Raw genomic sequence first — 6,836 nt, 5'->3', positions numbered from 1 at the left:
TTTAATTTGACCGCTCCTTGCTACATCGTGCTAGAAAAAGAACCTGTGCCGGCGTCCTCTCAAACGTTTACACGGTTTTTCTCTTTTACAGAGAGAGGGCAGGCTACCCAGACAATGACAGGACCAAAGTATTTGTCTACAGTTTCGTCAGCGTATTTTTGCTCATAGGGTAAAGTAGTTTTCACTAACTTTCAGAACCGAAACCTGGAGAATTACACAGGATGTTTTACCAAACACCGGTGTCGGGTCAAGCATCTTTGTGTGAAAACTACGCATCGCTGTAGAATATAATTGTTACCGGTTTAGTGACTGCAAAGGGCCTAATTATCTACACTGCTCGGCACAGCACTACACGACATCAGCGTTTGTTCCTTTCACTTTTGTTTTCGTATTTTATTCATCTAGAGTATTGGCGAGCTTAATATTTAACCAGATAAATGGGGTGCCCGGAGCGGGTACTTTTCCATACACGGGTTGATTATAGCATTTCAATTCCACGAAAATAAAATTTAAAAACACGGCGATTGCTTGCATGATCACGCTAGCCGTGTCTGTACGTAGTCTGTACTCTGTACACAGTGTTCAGGGTAATTAGGTTACTAATTAGTTTATAACAATTACCTTTTTAGTTAGTACAAAGCATACTTTCAATTGCGAACTTGCTTGGCATCATGAGAAATAACTAAATAAGTCAATTTGAGAACAGTTTGGAGAACGGGCTTCACTTTTGGGGGTCTTGAGAATGCATCCGACTTCGACGCTCCCGCTCGGTTTTTGGTATGTTTCTTTGTTTCTTACCACCCACATTTTCGCCCCGTGATCTTCGCGCATATTGCACGAACGGTAATTCGCGCTTCCCCAGGCTTTCTACGCGCTCCAAATATTGCGATGATGTTCAGAAAATCTCTAATTATATGTATTTTTTAATTTCGCTGAAAAAAAAAGTTATTTGTGCAAAACAAAGTAAAATCATAATCCAAACCGTGATGTTTTCTACTAGCGTGAACACTCGGCAATAACAAACCCGGCGCCATTTTTTCCCCTTTTCCGACGATTAGTTTTTACAAGGAAATGTTTGACCAACGTTCCATTAAACACTAAGCATGTCTGAATTGTTGACAAACGCATCCGAATACACGTACTGTATTTGACAAAAATGTACCATATTTTTATGGAAAAAAAACCATTAAGTTATAAAAATAATGTTTGATGTATACAAAGATTACGAAGTTCGCTATGAGACAAAATTAACATTATAAATTTTCGAGAAATTCGTTCTTTTTCATGTCTGCATGATATATTGGGTGAATTAATAGCAGTTAATGTACCTTGCTATGGTAGTATGAACTTAATACCTGTTTTTGGATAATTCACAGTGGCACAATAACACCTCCCATTGCTGGATACCTTGTGACAGCTTACGGCTACCGAAATGGATCTACGTTCATGTTCGCACTCCTTTCGCTTTGGGTAAGATTTTTTTCCATCTGATATAACCATTTGGAGATTAAGTTCAAAATTGCAGGCGCTGCTCAACTTGTTTCAGTCCTGTTTGAGTCCTTGTCAGTTCTTTGTATAATGACGGGTGACATCACCTGTTTAATATATATATATATATTAATATTGCAATATGTACCGTTAGTGCTGCGGCATTTTAGCTTGCTCTGTTGGGGAACCAAAGATGAATTAGAAACGTATGGGGTATCTTTTCGCGCTGCCAAAGCGCCGCGTCTTATTAATACTCCGCAATATTGTATTAATGCTGCGGCAAATGCTTTCTATTAGCTAATCTTGTTCAAGGAACGAAATTGGACAGTTGGATATTACAGCCCAGGGAATGTAGAAAGCACAGCAAGAACGCAATTTAAGTAGAAAATATACCTCAAAAACACACGCTGATATTTGTTTTCATAGAGCAAGCACAGAACTAATCACTGAAATACATACAGGGAGCTTGAAAAATCATGAGCTCGGAGTCACCATTGGGATTAAAACTTAAATCATATGTGACACAGAGCATGATGTTATCATGTCATGCTTCCTGGTAAAGCCGAAATTTTACTTTCCAGGGAGACGTTCGTTTTCGGTGCCATTATTAAAAAAAAATTGTTTATTGCACATTCCAGTAACTAATTTCAAGTAGTGTGTGGGAATACGGACGCACGCACGTTTTGAGCTTCTGCAGAACAGTAAGCTGCGATCGCAGGATAATATTTGGAAACATGCTGTTGTGCGTTTTATTCCCACGACGACGCTTTGTTTACGTCTGCTCTATTTGAAACCTACATAACGCTCAGGGCGAAATGGTTTATCAAATTAATTACTTTATTTTCAGACTCTTGTTCAAGCGGTTCTTCTGATCAGTTGTGCAATCCTCGCATCAAAAGCAGCAATCGGAAACGACCCTGAAAACGAACGGTTGTTAGCCGGGTATAATGAAATTCCCGGGGTGATCCAAAATACGGCAACGTCCGCCATCGAGTCACCGACATATTTATCAATTTCTGAATAAAACAAATAAACTAAGGGCGCTCTGCGTGTACATTGCAGATATGAATACGAAAAGGCATACAAGTTATTAACAATGAAGACACACGCTGAAGATTCGCTCTAAAACCTGTTCACATCATGCCTTGAACTAGCAAATGAAAGCTCATCTTTTCGCGCATCTTTTGTTTCCTACGATTAGACCTAGAGAAATTGCGTCGCGTGAATGACGGCCCTTGTCATATGTGACAGGTGCCCAGTTGTAACGTGAACTGCATACGTGACTAGAAGTTACACATGAAAAGAAAATAAATCGACCGTGTTTGGCGTGGACACTGAACGCGGACTCTTCCTTACTCCCAAATAAACCATTATCCCTGAGTAATGGTAATCATTTCTGAGAGCCGAAATCATATCTAAAAACATTTGAATTCATATCCAGATTAACTAAAGACCTCAAGCTTAACATCCATAACTTGTTCATGACCGTATTCCGGTGACTGAGACTTGAGTTTTGAGATGTTTGTCTGTTTGTTTCTTTGGTTTTTCTTCAGTCTCGGCTATTCTATTATGAAGCTACACCAGAGAACCTGATTTATTAATTTAGTTTAAATTACAGATATTGAACTTTCTCGAACTCCTTCCCTGTTCAGGTTAGTGCTTGTTAGAAGCTGCAGTGCAGATCCTCCAACCGATTTAGCGGAATCTTTGTGGGGATTCTTGTGATCTCCCTTCCCCAATGGCTGCGATAACTGCCGCGGCTTGGAACGCTCGGACTCATTCGCCGTGAGCTCCGACCTGTTCGTGAAGCGCAGAATCCTGTCTTGGACGGCCCTCCTATCACTCTTTCCCGGGGGGACCGCTTTCCGTTCCCCCACTCGGATGTGGAGCACTGCTGACAGGCGAAGAGTTTTCGTCTCTTGTTTTCCCGCTTTCGGGAGGGGGACTCGTCCGGTGACCGCGAAAGAGATAGGACGTGTATCGGCGCTTTCTCCGATGCTTCCCCGATCTTGGCTCTCCAGAACCCCGTGTGTGGCAGGTATGGACCTTTTCTTACCTTGCCGACGCGGGGGGCATTTTGGATAAGAACATTGTAGTATGCTCTTGGACTCTGTTCTTACTCTGGTACGTGTGCCCTCTCTTCCGCTATATTCGAGAGAGTGAGACAAAGTAGTCAATCATTGGCACCGAAAGAGGAAAATTATCGAACCGACCCGCGGTAATGTAGCCCTAAACGACGTCGAGATTGCCGCGGGGATGTGGGTACCGCGCTACTAGGTTTGGCGCCTCTTTGAGAACGCCGACGCTGTTGAGATAACCCTTTGGCTACTCTATAGGTACCTCTGTTGGTAGCTAATAGCCAATCCCACATTTTTTATTATTTTCTAAATTTACTTTTGCATACTAGACTTCTTTAAGATAGAGCCCATATGATGCAAAAATATATCGCGCTGAGTCCTTTTTTTTACGCATCTAGCCTTTTACCTTCTAAAAGTTGGTCCACTGGAACCCGGATTTATTGCCGCTTTAACGTTGCGACAGTACATGGGCTAGGATATATGTTCATGTTTCGTGCAAAGAATGTACGCTTTCGAACATGTCAAGAATGATCACGACAGATCTTGAAATATTCTAGCCATATTGAAGTAAAAAGGTTGCAAGCAGTCTCTAGATGGTTCTTTCTGGAAACCAGGGCACCATATGTGTACGCCGTCTTCGTTCAAGTTTATTCCAACAGTCACCCCTCGTCACTTGTCATTTCACGTCTCCCATATGTCGTAGAGATCGTACAAAAATGAACACAAAATTCTGCGACGTGTTTATTTCTTTTTTAATGTATTTAAGCGCTTCGGTTTTTCACAAAGCAATCATGCTGTAACACATTTCGGTGCGTAGCGGACCACGCTTGTACGTTCCCTACATCTGTTTGGTCACAGAGGTCGCGTGTCGTCTATGGTAATCTCATAGCCAACAGCTGTAAACGGTGCAGGTCCTGGTAAAAGCAGCATAATAATTACTTTAAATTCACAAGCAAGTGCATACAGTGACGTCTTGTTAATAAGGACTTCTCCGTCACCTCCCACTCCTTTGCCCCTGCCCCCCCCCCTCCCCTCCCACTGAGTTGTCCATAATGTAAGTGATATCTCGTTAATTTGGACATCTCCGATCACCCTCAAGTTGTGCATAACGTGATTTAATAACGAGAAAAATTATTGTAGGTGCATAGGTGTACTATGTAGCATAAATTTCTATAGAACTACGTGGGGGTGGCACTAAAGTCACAGGATCCTGGAAAAGTAGCGCCATTGTCTTCCCTGCCTGCTAGCTGGACACAAACAGATTCAGTCTACTAAATCCTCGCAAGGTCATAGGCTGATCGGTGTCCGTTGCCATGGCAGTTGCCATTTAGGCTCCTTAGTATCTTCGAAGAAGGGATGCAGGCTCACCTTCAACGATGCGGCAGCTGCCAAAAAACACCCTGACCGGTCGGGACGGGAAGTGGTCGAGGCCTTCTTCACACTGAGAAGCGACAACAATGTGAGCCACAAATCCCTTAATTTGAGCAGAAAGGAGGAAGGGTTTCTCGAGAACGAGATAGGGAGCGTCGGGGGGGGGGGGGGGGGGGGGGGAGGAGAGATGAGCGTGGCCTTGAGCCGGCAGTGGCGCTGTCAAGATCAAGCGTGCTATGCACACCGGAAGAGAGAATAAAGTTGTTGATATTTGAACGCTGTCCCTGTCTGACGTGTTTTTCTGTGTCCCTTGTCTCTTTTTGCGTTCGCATACCAAGATGTTTAACCAACACGCTCTCTTAATTCTATTTAGAGAAGGTTGTTCTAAATAAGTCGCACCAAGATCGCCATGGAGCATCATCGTACTGAAGGCGTTCCTAGCCATTATACTCTTCTTTGGCACTGTGTATGCATTCAACTTATCAATCACTCATATCTTTACAGATTTCTTACACTGGCATTGTTCTTCTTGCGTATAGGAAGAAAAGAAAATTATCTTTAAACTCACTGCATGTGGTGCGTATAGGAAGTATTCACTGGCGGCCATAGCTGTGTGGGCGACTGCTGAGTGCGTGCTGATGGCGAGCTTCCACAGTTCTTTTGAAACGTGCATTCCGCACCCTCAAGATTGCCGGTCTTAGCAGCCTATAATTGTGGGCTCGTTCTGAGCGTGCGCTCTAGACAGCACCCACAAATATGGCGCCCAGTGAATGCTCCTTATAGGAAGATGCAGACTTGTAGGTAATCCGTTACAAGTAACGAAATTACTTGTAATCCCTTACTTTTATCAGTAATTTAGTAACGGAATAATTACATATTTTCTAGAGTAATTTTAATGTAATACCGTTACATTTTTTACGTAACTGATTCCTTGTAATCCGTTACCTTTTTTTTTAGGAGCGACCCCCCCCCCCCCCTTCCCGTTCTAAAGGAAGGGTTGTTTTTTTTTGTTTTTCGGTAAAGTCGAGCGCAGTGACACTCAGGCGCAAAGGGAGGCTTGGCACCCTTGAGTTCCGCAAAGCCTTTTTTGTTTGCGACACCAAGCCCCTGAATCTATTTTTTGTAGACCGTAACAACAATGTAAAAAAAAGAAAACAATTAAACATTTCTACAAAAAAAAAACACGAAAAGAAGGGGGAGGGGGCGGCAAGTTATATCCGGTTTTTTTAGTCCTTTTTTTTTTGTGATCGAAAACGGGGAGAGAAGGACGCGAAGTGATTGTGTACCTCTTCGAAAAGCTCCAGACGGTAACTGCACAGACAAGATGTTCTTCTCGTTTATAATGACTACAACTATTTTCATTATGTCACAACACCAGACAACGCTCCGTATACCCTAAAATCCACGGAAAGAGCTGTGATACTAGGGAGTTTTCGTAGACTATGTTTCCCCCTCCACTAAGCCCGCCGCGACCAAGAAGTTCCTACTGCGCCTGCGCGCCGATAGCCTTAACTGTAGAGTTCCGGGTATCGTAGCGGGTTGCGGAGGAGGTTGCGGGACGGCGAAAACGATCTACGAAAACTCCCTAAGATGTGAAGGTGCTATTGCCAGAAGCATCCTCGTTCGTTGCCCCCCCCCCCCCCCCCCCCCCTGCACATTTATCATCTTCTCGAAAACAAGATGTCTTTTTTTTTTCTGTTTCTTTCACCTTTTTTTACCCGGTTTTAAAAGCTGCTTACTTTTTTTGTAGTCCAAAAATCTAGAGTTTGCCCGCTTTATTTGTGAATTCCAGCTAGGTTATCTGCGTCTCAGTCACCATTTTTGTGAGTCACCTTTTTGAGAGCACTTCGACAATGGTAATAGTCTTCCTTTCTTCCTCTTCCTGTTTTCTCCCCAGCA

General features: G+C 43.1%; 1 long non-coding RNA gene across 1 annotated transcript; it reads left to right on the top strand.

The window, feature by feature from the left end:
- The first annotated feature begins 21 nt into the window (after nt 1–21).
- On the top strand, nt 22–5,091 carry LOC121836728. The gene is made up of 3 exons (XR_006077960.1): nt 22–169; nt 1,377–1,470; nt 2,336–5,091. It is a non-coding gene; the product is annotated as an uncharacterized LOC121836728 (long non-coding RNA).
- Nucleotides 5,092–6,836: the final 1,745 nt, after the last annotated feature.

Source organism: Ixodes scapularis, unplaced genomic scaffold, assembly GCF_016920785.2.
Source record: "Ixodes scapularis isolate PalLabHiFi unplaced genomic scaffold, ASM1692078v2 PGA_scaffold2__306_contigs__length_199485367, whole genome shotgun sequence".
NCBI classification, from domain to species: domain Eukaryota; kingdom Metazoa; phylum Arthropoda; class Arachnida; order Ixodida; family Ixodidae; genus Ixodes; species Ixodes scapularis.
Note: the sequence above shows the minus strand (reverse complement) of the source record. Positions and strands in the feature narration are given on the sequence as shown.